Below are 20,147 nucleotides of genomic sequence, written 5' to 3' on the forward strand. Positions count from 1 at the left end.
ACTCAAATACAGAGGTTCTGCCCATCCTGTACTGGGGTGAGCCCCTGAGCAGTGCACCTGCAACCAGGGGATGTGGAACAGAGAGCAGAGCACGTGTGAGTCCTTCGGTCCCACAGACTCCTCCAGTGGTGTGCACTAAACAGTTAAGTGCCTGTGTCCCCGAGGTGCCTGCTCACACTGGGCTTCTGGGAGGATTGATGTGTTTGGCACATGCACACCTCCCCTCAGATAGTGCACAAAAACACTGAGCTGCTTTGTGTGCCTGGACGTGCGCGCCGTGGATTAAAGTCACCTTTGTGCTGAGGGGGAACATATGGTTTATGTATTTCAGAGAAGGGAACAGGAGATTGCAGCTTGATGTGTGCTGCACGGGGGTGAAACCATTTTAGAGCTCAGTGTCTGGGCTGTTGGTTCTCCAGAGCTCAAAGGAAATAGGGAGATGTGTTAAACTGGGTGATTTCAGATGTCATCTATGCTGCCCACCTTCCTTTCTTTTCTTTGTGGCATTAACAAGAAGGATCTTGGGCAGAATCTGGCAGGGAAGGGATCAAACCCCTTGGCTGAGGTTGGCAGGACTTCTCCTCTGAGATATGCTCATGTTAAACCCCAGGAACTGAAATGTATGCACAGGAGATGGGTGCTGAGGAGGTGCCTTCCCACCCCTGCACCCAGTGATCCCCTTCCCTCTCATGGAAGTCGAGAGGACAGGAATCCTGCAGGGAAAGGCATGGGATGAGAAGATAGTTTTCTGCTCAGTTCTTATTGTTCTAAGGGCCAAGTTCAGAGGCTGAAGTTAAGATTCCTATTGAGATGAGTGGACTTTACACCTGATTTTGATTTACCTTCAAACCATTCTCAGGACAGGAGCTAACGTGGACTTTATACAACAGGCAGGATGGTGATGGGTAACATGCCCAATTCATTGATTTGGGGCTTTAGAAAACACATCTAGGTGTATGGGAATACCTAGACCTGGAAAGGAGCTTTTCTGCTTGATGTTGCCCCATTCTTCCTACTGTGGCATTTCCAGAAATCATGGAGGAGATGCAGGTGGCAAAGTTTGGCAGACTACAGGGACAGTATATTTTTGCTGTCCCAGACTCCCTGAGGACTGCAGTAAATCTTCAGGACATCAGGCACTGCTTTTGCCTTTATGTTTTTTCATTATTCGGCCTTTCAAAGGGAAGAAACACTTTGAATATGGGCTGTACAAATATCCTATTTTCCATCTGGAGGGAGGAAGTGATATCTTTTAATGCCTGTGATTAGCCTGAGGTAATTTGTTTGTTTGCCTGTTTGCTTTTTTTTTCCCCCTCCCCTCCCCAAAGCCAAAACCCACAACATTTTGTTTTGCTGCCACCCAAAGCACAACCTTTTGTTTCCAAAACTGAAGGTTTGCGTTATTGCTGCTACAGCCCTTTTTTCCAGGCATTAAATCAGTAATTAATGCTCGCTTGCCCAAATGTTGGGGGATTTGAGCTCCAATCTGAAGGAGAGTTTCTCCATCACTATATGAGAGAGAGACCTTTTGGTCCCTCCTCCAGCAGCATGTCTTGCATGGGCTATTTTGGGATTCACTCAGATGGAAAGGGAGCATACGGCACATTCTCCAGGCCGGTGGTCAGGACGTGCATTTGGGAGAGAGAATCACTCAGTTCCAGTCCTTGCTTCAGTGAACCTGACATTGAAACGCTGACAATGAAAGCAGCTTTATTAATATTGCCAGCTCCAAGTGTTCAAAAATCAGGTGTCAATCTCTTCAGTGCTGAGATAGTAGGAAATGCAGCTGAATCTTTGGCTTTTTATTTCCCTTTTGGGTTGTAGGTTTTGAGGGACAAATTTTCAAACTCTGTCTCATGACCATGACCAGGGCTAAGAAAAGCTGTGTGTTATGTGCTGTGTGCCTTCCCTTCCCTGCCCTTCAGAATAATCCCCTTGGAGGGAGTTTTTCATCCTCATTTTATTTTATCAGCACCTTTGTACCCCTCAGCAGAGGAAACAACCTTTTAGTGAAGGCACTTCCAACTCCAGGGCAAAAGAACCATCTCCTCCCAGAAATCCTTGCCTCCACAGGGGATATTCATACCTCCCTGTTACTCCAGTGTTGAATTCAACTCACCAATTTAAAAATAAATAACCTTGAGATGTCTTTTAGCACTTCTCCAGACTGAAATGATTGCTCATCTTTAGTTTGCAGCAGAGCCTGACCAGATTCGCTCCCAGCGACCTCGTTTGAGCATCATTGTCAGGTTATTTTTCCTGCTTTCTCTCTATATATCAATATTGAACCAACAACTTGCCATTAAACAGACAGGTCCCTGTTGAACTAGAATTTAGATTTCAACATTAACCCATTGCTTGGAGAGATTCCGTGGCACTTCTCAATAAAAAAAAAAATCTTTCAGTGAAGACGACGAAAAAGTATCAGAGCTCATGGGGCTACAGGGCAGCCCAAAACAAAAGGCAGAGCCACTGTGGGGCAGTTTGAACACTCTGTATGAGGTGGTCAAATAACAAAGGCTGGGATCAATTTTAGCCCAGCTCTGCCTGCTGCTCCTGGGTAACTCTACCCCACATTACCAACACCCCCCCGTAGCTGCTCATCTATAATGCATCTTTACTAACCTGCAGTGAAAGGCACAAGGTGTAATACATGTGAGCAAGGTAAGAGAGGGAGAGGGGAAGGGTTATCCTCTGCCTCAGCTGACCTGACTCATTCTTGAAGCCTCCCAGGGATGCTCTGCAGGCTTCAGACACAGGAGTCTGCTCTGCTCTGCACTGGGGCAGCCTCACCTGCAATATTGGGGCAGTTTTGGGCACTGAAATACAAAAAAGACATTAAGCCATCAGAGAGTGTCCAAAGGAGGGTAAGGAAGATGGGGAAGGGTCTTGATTTGAAGCTGTGTGAGGACACTGAGGGCACCTGGTGTGTTCAGCTGGAGGAGACTGAGGGGAGACCTCACTGCAGTTCCACCTTCCTGGGCAGGGGCAGACGAGGGGCAGGGACTGAGCTCTGCTCTGGGGGGACCAGGGACAGCAGCCAGGGAAGGGCTGGAGCTGTGCCAGGGCAGGCTCAGGTTGGATCTCAGCCAAAGGTTCTTCCCCCAGAGGCTGGTTGGGCACTGCCCAGGCTCCCCAGGGCAGTGGGCACAGCCCCAAGGCTGCCAGAGCTCCAGGAGGGTTTGGCTGATCCTCTGGGGCACAGGGGGTGACTCTTGGGGATGGGCCTGTGCAGGGCTGAGGGTAGGACTTGATGGTCCATGTGGGTCCCTTCCAACTCAGCATAGTCTGGGATTCTGGGATTCTTCAGGTGCTTCTCTCCCATATCCCCTGTTCCAAACACCAGTTGAGGAAATCACCAGGAGTTTTCCACAGGGTGTGTGAGCTCATCACTGCACAGGGGACAGAGGAGATGAGTTGGGGAAGGTGCCACTTTCCTCATTCCCCAGTTCTACCATTAACATTAGAGGAATGAGGTCTCAGAGGCAGTTCAGTGAGCATTTTTTAAATTTATAGACAAAATAATCAGCCTTTCCAAAAGCAACAGGGCATCTCTGTTTATCTAGAAAGAATATGTGAAATGCAAGAAGCCTTCCCTTTGCATTTTGTGCTGCCAAAATAATGAGCTGAACCGGGTTAGAAGAGTGAAGTGGTTAAAAGTAATGTTGCTTTTAAATTCATCACATTTGAAGAAGTCCTTAAAGAATTCCTACAGTGCCTTAGTGACTGATTTCAAACCAGCTTCAGTTCAAAACATAACATGCTCTGACGTGGTCCCAGGGGAGACCAACATGATTTATTCTTATTTTGAGTTACTGTGCATAATAGGGTCATGTTCCAGAGATAAGACCATGCTAAGAGGCATGACTGCAATTTTGGAGAATAATTCCCTTTTCCTACACTGAATGTTTCAGTCTTTGCAGGCTCAAAAGAGCTGAAGAAAATTAAATAGCCCTTAAGAAGCAGCCATAGACTCACCTCTGGCTTCCCACATCCCCAGCTGTAACCTTCACAACGTTTCACTGCTATTCCTCACGTGGATATTTTAAAGATTGGTCATGCCCATTAATGCCTTTGTTCCAGCCCATGTCTTGCTGAATGGTGTGATATGATACAAACCATGATTCATAAAAGTTCCTTGGAAGTGACTCAAGAGAGATTTGGGATTTTCAAACAGCTTTTTGAAATGTTAATGGCTGTTTAAGAGCAGCAATTTCAAGTGAGGATGATTCAGTTGAGGAGGTTCTTGAAGCAAGTTGGTGGGAGTCAGAGAGACAGAGAAAATAGGAAAACTGGTGTTTTACTAAAACACTTCAGAGTGGGAATTGCAGCTTCTTTAGAAGGAAAAACATTCTAGTAGATTAAAAAACACTTTCAAAATCAGAGACTTTCCTGAGACCAGAAACTTTCCAAAGTAACTTGCTTGTACATGAGCGGGATGGGAGCAGTGGCTGGAAGTGCTCCAGCTTTATCCCTCTGACAGAGAGAGGCATTCAGGGATGGTTGTGCTGCCTTTGGGTGTCCCATCACGGGCTCTGATAGAAAAGAGGGTTTGCAGTTGTATTCTGTTGCCCTGGTTCACCCAGCTGCTTGTGCTGATGCTGGGTTGGAGTGGAGCAGCAGCTGGAAACGCTGAGTTCATGTCAATGGAGAGGGTTTGTTTTCTCACTCAAGACCTCGGGCAAGTCACTTCATCTGTGCAATGGGGATAATCATGTTTATTTTCTTGTCAGGGAATCGCAAAGTTAGGCACACTAAGATCATAAAACTGAGTAAAGGGATCTATAACAGCAGACCTGTATAAATTATCGATCTATATAGAATCATAAATAGATCTACAGGAATAACATTCTTGCCCTGGTTAACTTTGTGTATTCTCAAGTGCTTTACCTTAACCAACAATTTAACTCCATCTCACATAATACATCTCCATTTCCTAATCTAGAGAAAGCCTTCTGAAGGGGAAAGCCAGATTCCTTAATTTCTGTCTGGAAAAGAACATCTGATTTAGGAAAACAACAGGAATTGCCTGTATAGATGTAAATGGCCTGTCAAATGGTGATGTGGCATTGGCTTTCCTCCCTTCACCACCACTGACACGTAGCTGGAAAGGCACTTGGGCCATTTTTCTTGTGGTAAAGTTGCAACTTATTATTGGTCTTGCAACTCTAGTCCTGAGAGCAAGCTGGTGGTGAAAGGGGGAATCCTGAGTGTCACAGCAAGAGTGTTGTGTGCAGGAGGGATCTTGCTGCTGAAGGTCAGTGGAATCAGGCACAAAGCTGGTTCCACACCCTTGGCATTCCCTCCCCAGTGTCTTTGCTGCAGTTGTGCACTCCTGGCACACATTTTATTGCCAAGGGGACAAGCCTTCCCAGCAGGAAATACTGCAGCAATAATCCCACGAGTGGCCAAGACCCAGCTGTAAAGTTTTCCAAGGCCACCTCTGCATAAATAACACTTTGCAAGGGCTTCATTTAAAGCCCAGAGAGTCGTAGATGTTCCTCAAGGCCAGAAAGCAAAGAGAGGCAAGGTTGGGGCACAGTTAATTTCACAAGTGTAGGAACCAGGAAATCTGGGCTGTATTTACCCAGCTGGAAGCAGGTTTCACATCTATTTATTCCCAGGTTTTGCCTCAGGTGCACACTCTCCCATTAGGGCTAAGTAGCCGGAAAAGGCCAAATTCGTCTGAGGTCACTTTTGGCTAATTAACATGGCAACAAGTGCTGATTAATTAGCTTGGGCCCAAAATTAGCTGAGATAATTTTTTTGCAATGGCACAGGCTGTAGATTTATGAGCACTTCTTCTCCAAGACAAACAATACTCTGAAAACATTGTTTGTGCAGAAACCTTCATTCACCCTGAAAATTACTACCTGGATTGCTAAGACCTTCCAACAGTGACTATTTTATTTCATTTAAATGCGTGTTTTCATTTCTTTTTGCCTGATGGAAAAACTTACCACACGTGGCATCCAGTGATGATCCCTTGCCTTATCATGATCCCTTTGGCTCTACATGTACCTGTATGGCAGAGCAAGTTAAAAGCTCCAGATTTTCAGATCTGCTGGGCATCACAGCAGGCAAAAGGTGTTGAGGCATCAATGAAAAACACGGTGTGCTCTGGTCATCAACATGCTTAATGCACAGAAATTGCTGACTTTAACAACTTGGTCAGGGAACTACCAGTTTTGGTGATGATTTACTACCATTGAGCTATGCTGACCTGAGGATATGCAGCAGTCCAGCCTATTGGACCTCAAAAATCACAGGGAAAATCTCCATTCCATGTGCACAGAGCAACTCTGCTCTTGCAGTGTATAAGCCATAAGTGTGTACTGCAAACACATTGCCAGACTGATAATCAGGAGGTTGATGAGTGCAGGAACAGGGATGCTTAAGGAATATTGGATTCTCATTTGCAGGCTGCCTTAGCAGGAGGGCTCACCACTATGTCTGCCTCAGGGATTTATCTCTGTGCAAGAGATTCATTTGGAGTTTGCCTTCCATTGTCCATCCCACTGCAGCCAGTTTGGAAATACAAACTTGCAAATGGCAGTAGCTGCCTGTGACACACTGAGAGCTCAGCTCTGCTGCTGCTACAGCAAGTCAAGAAGCTGGATTTCCTTTTCATGGGATTCTTTTAGCTTTGATTTTGCTTCCAGTCCATATCAGATTGAAACCACGAACATTCACATTTCTTCTGTGCTGGAGGTTGTCAGCAGAGATGCACAATGCAGAAAGCATCTGCTAATAAAAGAAAAATTCAGGAAGCAGCTACAAGTGGCTGCCAGTTCTCAAATCCAGATATAACCCTGGGACAACAGTGGTGCCCAGAGGGAAAGATCACTCAGATGTAAAGCCAGCAAACCCCTTCAAACACAAGGTGCTTTAAAAGTTTAGCTTTAGTTGTCATTTTGCCACTGCATAAGGAGTGTTTTATTGCTCAGTGCTCTGTCCATCCACCCATCCATCCCAAGTAACTCTCCCCCTCTCAGCTGCCTTTGGCTGGACCACCTTTGCCAGGCAGGGTGTCCCCATGGCGTGCCAGGTACAATCACCAGCAAAAAGGGGTTAAAAAGCTTCATCTCCCTGCAGAGGTTTGCACATAGGAATAGGCAGCAGGATGTGAAAGCAGAGAACATCTTCCCTCACCATGGTGCACACCTGAACTACGTGAAACCTTGAGGACAATGATGATTATATATGACCAAGTCTCATGCAATTTTTTCCTTATTCAATTTTTCCCTTTTACCAGTGTGATAGGATTTTTTTCTAAGTGATTATTGGATTTTAACAAGTGCTGTCCAGAGGGACCCCATAAAAGTTCCTCTGAAGCACGTTTTTGCCACTAAAGACTCTTTAGTTGCACATTTTTCTCCCCCTCCTCTTTTTCTTTTGCTTTGAGCTGACAGGGCTGGCTGTTGCCCAGAGCCAGGAACCATTAGAACCAGTCTGGCAGGAGGCTCTTCTTCCTTGATGGGGCTCTTCTCACATGAAAATTTATGTGAATTTGCAGGGCCTTCATTAAGGGAGTCACATGATTAGTAAAAGGTGTGTGTCTGTTTATCCCAGAGGTGACAGAAGCCCGAGTCCCATCCCTGTCACACAGAAATGATCCTACAGCAGCCCATGCTGATGCACATGGAAACCTCAGGGAAGGCTCTGCAACCAGAAGTCCTTTGGAATTTTTTGCCAAGGATGAAGTCACTCACACTGATGCATCCCTTCATTCCATATAGTTCCATTTCTGGGAACTGCCTGCGAACCCCTGACCGTGGGTGGTCGCACAGGGCCCCCTGCACAGGGCAGCAGTTCCATGCCATGAGCCCCAGCTCTGCAGGTGGTTATGGCTGAGCTTGTTATTCCACTTCACAGCCTCTTTAGATCCTTCCTGCACCACTGGCATTGCTGCTGAATGGCTGCCTCGTGTCCTACCCCAGAAGGGATGAGTGACACAGATCCCCACACTTAAGAACATTGTCCCAACATTTGTTGGGAGCTAACACAGACCAAAGTCTTCTGCTTGGATGTCCATTGTTGTGGATTGCTCCAAAATCCAGGTTATGCTCTGTAATCCTGTTATCCCTGAGCTGTTCCACAGCATCTTGTCCCATGGGGCTCCTTCCAACCCATGTTCTTGCAGCTTGTCAAGTTTTTCTTTGCCACTTTCTCCCACAACACCTCTTCCCTTTTTGTGATTTCCTCTCTGAGCTGCTCTTCCATGTAACCACAAACAAATCCTCCTGGGAAATCCGAGCTGGTTTTCTGACTGTGTATCAGTATATTGACCAAAGATTTAATAGCACCTATTTCTTCTCAGTTGCCTTCTTGAAAGGAAACCCTTAAATTCCAGTCTCTCTCTTCCCTGTCCTGCTGCATGCCAAGAAAGTCTGAAAAAAATGGTTGTATAAAACTGACTCTTTGCATCATTGGAACCCAAAGTGGCCTATGCAGCTCAGCAGAGGCTAATGGAGTCAATTGGTCATTTATTTTCCTTCAGTCAGTCGTGAAAAGGGATATCCAGAGAGCAGTTCACTCCAAACAGTTCAGGTCTGGATGAATCACTTTTTGAGAAGTACTTGTTTCTCTTCGGCTTCTGCTATTTTCAGCCTTCTGGGACTAAAAAATTCAGTGTAATGTTCAAACACTGGCACTTCTATTTGACGTACTCGTGTACATCATGGGTTACACTTTGAACGCTGAATTTAATAGTGATAACATCTTGCTAACTCTTAATTAAGACTAGACAAGATACTATGCATTCAGACTGATCACAAGCCCATCTGATCAGTTGATCATATGAATTTAGGCTGATCAGATCACAGGCTTAAGCTTTCAAGAGGGACTGCAAAGTTGCATTGCCTGGTAGTCATTTGTTGCCTCATTATGCCATGAAAAATTCAGTATCAAGCCAACAGCATATCTGTATTCATTTGACATTTGCATCAGGTCATGCAAACAGATTTTAAGCCCTCACTGGCTCTTTAAACCTGAGGCACTTCTTGCTACTCCAGACAGGCATTTGTCAGTGGAAAGTCCTTCAGTGGCCTCTGAGCCCCACACCTTGCATGTGAGACACAGCAGAAATAACAGATTGCTGCATGTTTTGCTTGGTTTGTGGTTAATACACAGTGGAACTGGGAAATTAAAGAGACCTATAAATAGCAGGTCTTATATATACACCTGAGCCTCCTGGGCACTGGACCACCTGTGAGGAAACCAGAGCTGGAGCTGAACAACTCCAGCCCCTCTGACCAAGAGCAGGGCAAAGCAGTCAGACCTCCCTCCCCACCTCCAAAATAAAGGGGTGCCAGGCAGGATCTGGGTGCTGCCTGGTGGGATAGAGCTGCTGGCAGCATCCTGCAGCCAGAGGGAGGGTGCACACAGGGATGTGCAGAGGCTTAGAAGTGGCTCAGTGACAGCCCCAGCGGTGTTGGTCCCACTGTGATGCTCCACAGCAGTCCTGGGTTGCCCTGACTCGCCCTCTGGCAGCAGGAGTGGACCTGCAGGCTGGGATAGGCAGGGAGCTCTCTGGCATCATCCCTTTCCCTGTGCTTCTCCCAGGTTGAGAACAGAAATAGAAGCCGAGGTTTAGCTGAAATCAGCACCCAGGAGTCTGCAGCCTGGTTTTGAACTGGGAGAACAGGAGCTGTTGGAGTTGCTGATGTGAGCCTGCCCCTGCACTCACAGCCCCAAAGAGCCCAGCCTGGGCTCCAGGGACTGTGGTCACCCCCATCCCACTGTAGCAAAGGGGAGAAAGGAAGAGGGGTTTGGATGGAAGGCTGAAAGCCAGAGATTACTGTGTCACATGGAAGGAGGAAGGGGGAGTGTAACAAAGGTGTGGGGATGTCAGCAGCCAGTCCTCACAGCACCAGGGCTCAGGCTGTGTGCTTTGCTATGGCTCTGTGCAGAGGGATGGACTCCAGCAGGCTCTGTCCTTGCCAGGTCCCTCACTGGGTGTGCTCCTGTGTCCCCACAAGCCCAGAATTCACCTTCTTCTGGTTCCCTCTGGAAACAAGATCATTGGATGCAGTTTGGATGGTGATGGGCTGGAGAGATCCAAGGCACAGATCACCAAAGCATCCTGTACACATGCTTTGGTTCAGAAGGAGGTGCAGGCTCCAGGTAAAACTTTCTCTGGAGCATCTCTTTCATGGCAGCTGTTGGAGGGCTGAGCTCCTCTTTGCATGTTTTCCTCTCCAACCTGGCCACCTGGTTTTACAGGACTGGTGGGACCTGCATATCTGGAGCATCAATGTCCTGGTCAGGTCTGGAATAGGGGGTGGACCAGAAGTAGGGAGGAGACATCCACACACATTCATGTGCCCACACACACAGGAAAGCTCCTGAGCTTTGTCCTCTCAAGGAATCCAGGCTGAAGACACGTGGGGGAAAGGTTCACAGGTTTGTCAAGCAGAGCTCAGTGGTGGCTCCAGTAATGTTGTTCCAGAGGAGGGAGTGCACAATATTCCATACTTCCATGTTTAAATCAGGCACAGCCCCTCTGCCTTCTCCACGTTAGATCCCATCAATAGCAGCTTTATGCAGGCAGGAACACAACCTGGGGACTGGAGCACCAACACGGTGTCAGGGGAAGTCAGTGCAAATTGCTCCGTCGGCTGGACATTAAAGCGAGGAGTGATATCACTCTTAAAATAAGAAACCTAACGTAATGTGCTTTAATAGCTGAATAATTGCTGTGAGCAAAGAAGGAGGCTTTTGTGAGAGAGGATCAGTGGGAGCCAGGAGGGAGCGCTCATGACATCACGGCGCTGCACAAGAGGAACTTTATTCTCCCAGCTCCGCAAAAAATCGCCTGTCAAGCTGCCAGTCCCAGATAACTCGGTGGGAGACATTAGAGAAGAGTTAATAAGATGATTGATTTACAGCTGGAAAAAATTAAAGAGTCTGAAAATTGACAGGCTGACACTGTTTGAAGGATTCGCGAGAAGCCTCCCCCATTTCTTCAGAGAGGAAGGTCAAATGCTTCCATCAGTCATTCTCACCCAAATTTGGAGCTTGCAGCACTTTACAGGTATTTTGGGGGACTTGCTGTCAGTTCCCCTTCACGGGAAGCAGTTGTGAAACTATCATCATCCTAATTTAGCTGTATAAAAATAGATCTTAAAAGTCTGTACCTTCTTATGGGTTTAAAATATTTTATTCAGATTCACCAGCTGCGGATCAGATCCAAAACCTTTTTGAAACTTCTGTATTTCTTATTGCTGGATTTGAGTGGAGTGTGTTTTCTTTACTTGTTAGGAAAAACTGTCAACTTTGTCTCAACTCTGTATATATTTTTACGGTGGTTTGCAAGCACAAGGGAAACTAAGGGCCCTTTCACAACTTTTGGAGCTGGTCCATCATATTTTTTTTTTTTTTAAGAATTTACTTTGTAAAAATACTTGTTAAGATTGAAACACACGATTTACTGTTGATAGAAACAAAATCCTGTGGACAATGCATTGTGTCTTTGCAAAGAAACAACCTTTATCCTTAAAATGACATTTCTCAGGCACATTGGTAGAGGCAGATCCAGCAGCCATTTGCACCTTGGTTTTCTGCAGCAAAAGGCAAAAGCACCATTGAAAGTAGTTGTAGGGAGACAACACTTTCATGTTTTCAATCTTCAACCACCCATTTAAAAAGAGGTTTTCATTTCTAGTGCCAATATGTTTGATCCATCAGTTATACAGTTAATAAGGGACAAGTCTGGCTTTCAGGGACCTTTCATGGGTTTCCAAAGACATAAAGAAACTCCAGACTGAATTTGACTCAGACTAGACATGAAAAAACCCACCTTCACAAATGTGTGAGCTGAGGGCAATGATGTAATCACCAGAAATAAGAAGGATATGACGTTTATCTCAGATAAAGAGGAAAGAAAGGAAAATAAGGCCAAACATCAGAAATACACACTTTGAGGCACCAACAAGCACGGTGACATTATGTCTGTACCTCAGCTCTGTTATTGAAGCCACTTAGGAAAGTGAGTGCCTGAAAAAGAGCAACACAGTTGAAGAATTGAAGTCTCTCTCAGGAAAAAAAAAAATGTAAACTCTCTGTTGGCTTTTGCATGAAATAAGTACCACATTGTTTGGGTTTTGGAGAAGAATGGAAAGGACCAAGGTAAACTATAAATGGAGAGCAGCTGAAGGGGTTTAAAAAGTTTCTGGTGTTTGAGTCTGATGGGCTCTGAAGCCAGACGAGTTTTACCAACAACTCTCTTTATTTAAGACCTATTAGATCTTATCTTCATCAGCCAAATGCATTGGTGTATCAACAGTCTGTTGAGTTATCCCAACATTTAGAGTTTTGTGGAGTAGATCTACTTAAAGAGTTGTGCTCTGTGCTAAAATCCTCCTAAACAGCCCAACAACAAATCTCCCACGCTAAATATAACCCTCAGTTTTACCCAAATGTATCCTGACATGTCAAATTAATTTCATTTCCTCCTCGGGAATGAGAGCCAAGTGATACATGTGATGGGTTTTGAGTAAGGAGGCTTTTGACAGTGTTCAGATTGATGCTCTCATAACTCAGGGCAGTGCTGTCTGGAGGAAATCAGCATGTGAGAGGTGTAATTTGGGTATACACTTGGTTGAAAACACCTTATCAGAACAAAAACCATCCTAACAAGCCAAGTACCTGATTAGGAATCCAACAATGTACATTCAGTGCAAGCTGTAAAACGGGATGTTTAAGAAGAATACAAATGCACAAGTACCACATCAAAATTAATTGACCGAAGAACAGTCTGGCATAAAAGTGGATCTTGAGTTAAACACGGACCAAAATTGGAGTATAATGCCAATTCTTAGTCAAATCTCATTCAGGGGTGTATGAAGATCATTTCTTTGCTTTCTTATTGTGTTTGAGGTCTCGTCTGAAACATCGTGTCCTACTTTGAATCCAGTACTGTCACAAGACAGAGACAAGGGGGAGGCTGGAGCTCAGCAGGGTGTTGTGGAGGGCAGGAGGGACCAGTGTCAGAGAGCAGCTGAGGAAGTCGAGGTGTTTGGTCCAGAGGAGAGGAGCAGGAGGTGATTCTGTGACAGCAGAGGTGCTGTGGGGGATCAGTGACTGACTGGCACCTTCACACTGCTGGGAGGGAAACCCAGCAGCACTGACAGAGCAGCTGGGAGGTGAGTGGCTGAAACTCTTCCCATTCTCTGGAAAACTTCTTGGAAAGCCTCATTCTGAAGTTTACTCCAAGGGCCTTTTCCACTCAGCTCCCACCTGCCCAAATCAGCAGGGAACAAGCAATCCCAGAACTCTCCTGTCCTGTTTTCACAAGGAAGGGTTGCCTGTCTGGTGTCACAGCTCTCCTCTTGATTGTGGAGTGTCTGTGCTGGCCACAGAGCTGGGAAGGGGCTGGAGCAGCTGAGGGAGCTGGGGGGGCTCAGCCTGGAGAAAAGGAGGCTCAGGGGGAACCTTCTGGCTCTGCCCCCTGACAGAGGGGGGGAGCCCGGGAGGAGTCGGGCTCTGCTCCCATTGGACAAGGACAGGAGAGAAGGGAAAGGCCTCCAGCTGTGCAGGGGAGGGTCAGGTGGCAGGAGGAGGAATTTCTTCCTGAAAAGGGTGGTCAGGCCTTGGGGGCTGCCAGGGAAGGTGTGGAGTCCCCATCCCTGGAGGTGTCCCAGGAAGGACTGGCTGTGGCACTCAGTGCTCTGGGCTGGGGGACAAGGTGGGAATCAGGCACAGGGTAGACTCCATGGGCTTGGAATTCTTTTCCAACCTGGATGATCCATGATTCTTCACCTGGGGCATTTTTGTAATACCAATTTATTTTCAGTGAAAATATTTGTATCCCTCTCGTAATCTTATTTCTTACTGAATATTTTCTGAACAAAATGAAACTTTTTCTTTCCTTGAATCCTGCTTGGGTTTTAGTGCTTTTCTGAGGAGGTGAGATACAATCATGGGCAGAGCAGGCAGTCCTTTAAAATACCAGACTGATCTTTTTTCTTTAAATTAAACCCCTGTCTAAAACAGAAACCAGCAGCTCAGGGGTGGAAGGCACCAAGAGATTATTGCTGAGAAGAGCAGAACAAGGGGAAAAAATGTGTAGCTTTTGAAAAGTCCTTTCTGTAATGACAGAGTTCTCCCTGTATGCAGATGACAGAACAAATTAAAAATATTCCTGCCAGCTTTAAAGATACTGATTTAGGAAACCAAGGTTGCCTAATGGACTGGAATATCATCTCCATGTTTTCAGTTTCCTCCATTTTACCCAAATCATTCACTTCAATAATTAAAGGATAATGAGCCGAACAGTTTTTCCCTTTATAACCAACTCTCCCTGGATAGAGATTCAAAATAATAATTAAAAAAAAAAAAAAGAAAAAAAAGAAAAAGGAACCCTGTCTGCAAAACATGCCTGCAGATAATGGGAATATCCTTCACTTTCCCTCTCCTGGGGTTTCCTAGCTGCCCTCTATCAGTCAGCTGCCATTCCATAGGGATGCTGTGAGGGGCCAGGGAAGAGGCCACCCTGGTGCAGGATGATCCATCAAGAGCCACGCTCCTCACACAGATACAGTTTCCCTCCTAGAAAATGGGTTTGTATCCATCCATACAGAGAAGCTCATTGATTATGTGGAGAGAAAAATGGGCTAATCCCAATTACAGCACTTCTTAAACTTTTCTTGACCTCTCCCTGACACCCTCACCTCTTGGATCTGCTTCCTTGCCCAGTCTGGGACTAGGATCAGGGAAAGGCAGGGCTGGCTTTAGCCAAGAAGTGGTGCAGGAAGGGGGTTTGTCACCAAACCTGCACTTTCTGCATTTTTAAAATGGAAAACCAGTAGCAACAACAACCAGTTCAAGCAGGAAAACACCCCTGAGCCTTTCTGTTCAGATGCAGGTGGGTGGGTTCACAGCACCCAGATGTGGGCATTTCCCTGGGAACATGGTTGTGACCTTTGCTCCTTGTCCCCAGAAGGGACACGTGGATGTTCCCAGCAGGTAACTCAGAGGTTTTCCAGGAATTCCCAGATTCGTGCAAGCAGGAGCTCCCCTGGCCCCTGACTAGCACTCAACTCTATCCTACAGGGAGTCTGAACACCTTCCAACATCTCATTAACCAGGCCTGGGCTTTCCCAGGATCAGGATTTTCTAAGTGACTTGTGTAGCAAAAGTGTCAATCAAGCAGGACCAACATTTGATATTTTTAAGGGGCCAAAGTCCTTCCAGTTTTTCTCCTAAAAACCACCTTCCAGTTTTTCTCCTAAAAACCACCCCTCCCCTCATCACAGTCTGCTGCCCCTGACCACCAAGGGCATAAATAAACTAGTTATGAGTTTTTCCAAGCAGTAAGCTTTTTTTTTTCTCTTTAAAAAAGAAACACAGCAGTATCTGGGAGTTTTCTATGCTGGAGTTTGGGAGCTTTTCAGAGCCATAAAATATTTATTTTAGGGGTTTTTTTCCATTAGTTCTTAATTCTCAATATTTTATAAGAAGTTAAATTATCCAGGAGAACTGAGTTTTCATTTTTGGGGGAAAAAAAAATCCCAAAAGGCATTTGCCTAATTAGAAAATGACCATCAAGCACAGAGTGCAGAGAACATTTCTGTTGGAGAGAACTGAGCACAGAAGGAACCAAGCACAAAACTTAAAAAATTCAGAACTGTTTATTTTTCCTTCAAAGAAGATCAGTTTTAAGAACTGAACCGATTGAGATTCATTTGTACTCCTTTATCTTTTGCTCCCAAAGCAAAACAATTCTCTTTATTCTTTCCTTTCAATGCCACTTCATTCTCTGGGACCCCTTTGCTGGCCCAAGCCCCTCTTGGCTCCCCATGGCAAGTGCCTTCATCCCTCCATGCTGCCCACAGCACTTCCCTGCCTCGTGTCCTGCACACTTATCCCAGGGCAAATAAAAATTTGAGGTCCCAAATTCAGACTGCAATCCCAGGACTCTCTACTCAGGCCTTGCAGCCCCAAAATACCCTGTTTTGGGGGGTTTTGGGGTTTTTTTTTGTGTAATGTAAAAGCTCAGGAGAGTTTCTGTCTGTGCCAGAGCATCCAGGCTCCTGCCCCGGGTGCCTTGGGGAACTTGGGATCTCTTGGCTCAGGCAGGAGGGAGGGGAAGGAGGGCTGGGAGAAAGGGGGAGTGTTTCATCAGAGTGAAACCACCATAGAACAGGTAAAACACCAATTCTAGGTGTTTTCTCATATGATAAATCAGTGGCTGGCACATACTGTGGTCTGCCTTGGCACAAGTGCAACTTATGGCTAGAAAACAGGTAGAAATTTCCCCCCCAGGAAAAGGGAAGGACTGAGAAATGGCCATTAGCTGGATAAATGTGGTCCATAGGGGACAGCAGTGGATGGTGACACGGGTGGCAGCAGGTGGCCCTTGGGCACCCATCTGCACAGCCCTTGGTGGGAACACACAGATTGATGTGAGCTGGCTCCAGGCTGAACACTGGCAGGGCAAACCCAACCTTGGCGCGTTTCAGACCCTCTCTAAGCGCAGGAAAATTTCTCCCATGACCCACTTCTGTATCAGGACTAGTTGGCCTCTCTGCTGACACATCCAAGGCACCACAGTGTCATGGGATGTCCCCTAGTTGTCCCCAGAGAGGCAGTTTTGCCTCCCCGTTGCCTGTGCAGAGCTGCAGCTCTCGGCACACGCGGTGAACGGTGATGAACGCGGGGACAATGCAGCGTGGTGGGGTTGGAATCTGCCATAGCCTTCCTCACTAATGACATGCAGTCAAAGTCTATTAATTGTGAACTCACTTGCTGACATTAAACTGTTTTACTGTCCAAGAGGCAAAGCTGGGTTGGACTCAAAGAGCTGGAGGTTTGTCCTTCCCTCCGATGAACCAGTCACCCCCTCTCAGCGCTATCTCCATCCCACCCCCTCCTCGACCCCCAAATTGGGAAAGAATCTGCATTATTCCTCTGAAAGCGTTAATTGAGAGGAGAACAAACAGAGTCCCAGGCAGTTTGAAGAAGCCTCATTACTGACTGAGGGCTTGTTTCGAGCCAACGTCCGTCAAAACAACAATTGCGCCGCCCTGGCCCAGCACCAAAACTGCGCTGGGAGGGCTGCTGGGAGAGACGGGCGTTTTGTTCTCCAGGAGCCAGTTGTGCACCTTTAATGATGACCACTGCAGCCAGCTCCTGGCTGATTTCTGCACAGCCCAGTGCGTCCTTTCCCCCATTAAACCCTTGTTACCCAGCAGCAGGACGAGACCCCCGGGCCGGGACACGGCGGCCCCCGCCACGCACGGGGGCTCCAGACAATGTCACACTTCTCTGCCTGGAGACCACCCGCAGCAGGAGATGCCACTTGCAATTAGGACATGTTTGTTTTCTGCTTTGCCTGACTTTGTCCCAGCTGGAGGAGAGCTCCAGCCTGGGCCGGGGTGAGACGTGAGCGCTTTGCAGAGGGATGAAAGGGCTGAAGTGCCTTCTGCTCCTCTGCACGGGAGGGCAGAGTTGTTTGGGGCACAGGGAGGGCTGCACAGGTTTTCAGCTGGGCTCTGCAGCAGCTCCTGTGGCTTTTTTATTTTGTTCTTTCCCGTCGCTTCTCCTTTCCTTTCCTTTGGGCCCAAATTCCCATGTACAGTCACATCTCAGTTTGTTGGTGGGATGACCTCTTCTATCTTCAGGCATGTTAGATGTCTAAGCAAGGTCAGTGTGGTGACAAGGGAGCCTAAGACAGGGCTACAGGTGTCCCTGCCTTTCTCTGTCACCCATATGGACATCAACCCATTGACTTTCCTTCCCTTCTCCCTAAATCACTGTGTTATCCTAAGCTGGATGGTAATTCTTGAATGGCTGAGAAGGATGTAAGGGAAGGAAAGAGAATGGGGTTTTTTCCATCAGCATCCAAGGCTGTTTGGACCCAGAGATTTTGCTTTCAGCCCACCTTTGCTTTCTTAGTGAGCAGAATAAGGGCTAAGCCTGCTGTCTGTGGGGCCAGCAGATTTCTGCCCTGATGCTGGACCAGCTCTGTGGGGTGATCACTGAATTCACAAGGAGCTTAGGGATATTCCTGTTGGGAGTAAGGGCAATCTTTTCAACAGTTTGCTTTGTGCTTGCTCTTTGTAATTGATGTGAGAGCAAAGGAGCTGTGCTGGGTCTGGGTTGGGATAAAGGCTTTGATATCCTGGGCTGTACATGTGCAGCTCATCACCACCACGGTCCTCCTACAAGTGCCCAGCTGATACAAAGTGGTCCTCAAACAGTCAAATAGTAACTGTTTTCTCTAAACATTTACAACCAACAAAATGTGCCTGTGTATGTTTAGCAGAGGGCCAAGGAGAAAAACAGCAGCTGCTCCCTGCATTCCTGCTGGAGCTTGTATATATTCCAGGGCTTTTTAAAGCATCTATTTACATTTGCATTTTGGATCCCTCTTCACTTCCTGAAGAGTCTTGGCCAAATCCAGCCCTGGTGCAAAAAAGAGGGTACATCCCCCTGACAGGGGCACAGCCACAGGCAGGCACCAGGCAGAGGGATGACCTGATGTCTTTTTCCATGACACACACGTGGGCCTCCTGCTTTGCTTGTCCTTAGGGAGACAAGCTCTGGCATTTTTCTGGAGCACCTGGGCCACAGTCCATGCTGGAGGACTAGTGTTTTGTGCCCACTCATGGCACCACCTGAGCTCACACCATCCCCTGAGGCTTCCCCATCTCCTGCCCCAGCAGTCAGGGATGCTGCTGAGGGGATGCTGCCCTCTGCACATGAACTCAGTGGGGTAGCTCAAGGCTGAGAGCCACAGGAGATCAGCTTGGACATTCCAGCTTCACCTGCAAACCAGCTCCTCTGCTTTCAGGCTGGAGCATGGCCACTCACAGGAACATAAGCTGGATAAATTGTGTTGGCTTCAACAACTAGCACAGACCCACCATGAAGGGATGCAGGAGACAGTCTGACTTTCTGCTCAGCAGGAGCCGTGGCTCAGCTCTCACCAGCTCCTTCTGGGAAGTAATGAAGCAGCTACCAAAGGCTGTGAGGAGAAAAAGTGCCATCCAGCCCATGTTGGGCTCTGGAGAACTGTATTTTTGTCGGGCAGCATGTGATAATTTCAGTCTTTCCCTGCTTAATGATGTCTCAGAGCAGCACAATCTCCATCTCATTCCCTACCAACCATTCGCTCGGATCGGGTCTTATTGCCCAGAGAAGCAATTCTGCCAAGGGGGAAGAAAGGCAGACAGTTGTGAGTCTCATCCTGGGATAACACTCACCTTGGGAAGGCTGCACACCACCAGGATGTGTCCCTGCTCATCCCCTGGGCCATTGCCAGGTGAGGTTCCCCCAGACATCTCACTCCTCCCAGCATCAGGCGGACCTTGTGTTAAAATTGCCTGTGGCTGTTCTTGATGGGAAGCCAGTGCAGAAACATCCCCTCTCTGGGGAAGCGCTGTTGGAGGGGCCAGTCTGTGCTCTGCTGAAGCATGTGGACCAAATTGCATCACCCCCAGAGCAGCAGCATCCCCCAGCCACGTCCCAAGGGCACAGCCCTCACTGGAGTGGGGGCACTGCACCGAGGGACAGAGTGACAGCCCTCAGGGGGATTTAATGGGAAATTCCCCTGAGTTCTGACCTGAGGAGCTGTGTCATGGCAAGGATTAAATTCCTTCTGAAAGGAAAACCTGAAGTGTGTGTGGATTGCAAGGAGGCATGGATGCTGTCTACAAGGTGAGCACTTTGCTCTTTACAAAGTACAAAATATGTGAGGCTGCTGAGGCTGGGTTTGGAACCTTAGAGCTTCCTGATTTCTGCTGACAGAGTCTTGAACCTGCAGGTGATCGAGGTACCTGGTCAGGGGAAGAGGAAAAGGGAACTCTGGAACTATGTCTGATGCCTCCCCTTCCCTCCCTGCTCTTTTCCCTGCCTTTGCATGGATCCCCAAAGCAAAGACCATACATTTACACTTCTGGTTCATTTCAGACATTTTTTTTCTTCAGAGGGGAATAAAAAAAACCCTTTGCATATAGCCAGACACTTAATGATCTTACATATTAAACAAAATGCTGCAGGGGGATGTTTTTAGGGCCAAAACCATCCAAGGAGCATTTTTCAGAGCGTTGCCCTAGGACTACAAGGGGATTGGAATATCCTGTGCAATGGGCTAAAGTATCCTACAACTCCTTCTGCAGGGCATGACCCCATAAACCCAGATG

This window comes from Manacus vitellinus, unplaced genomic scaffold (genome assembly GCF_001715985.3).
Source record: "Manacus vitellinus isolate BGI_N305 unplaced genomic scaffold, ASM171598v3 scaffold_24_pilon, whole genome shotgun sequence".
In the NCBI taxonomy this organism is placed as follows: domain Eukaryota; kingdom Metazoa; phylum Chordata; class Aves; order Passeriformes; family Pipridae; genus Manacus; species Manacus vitellinus.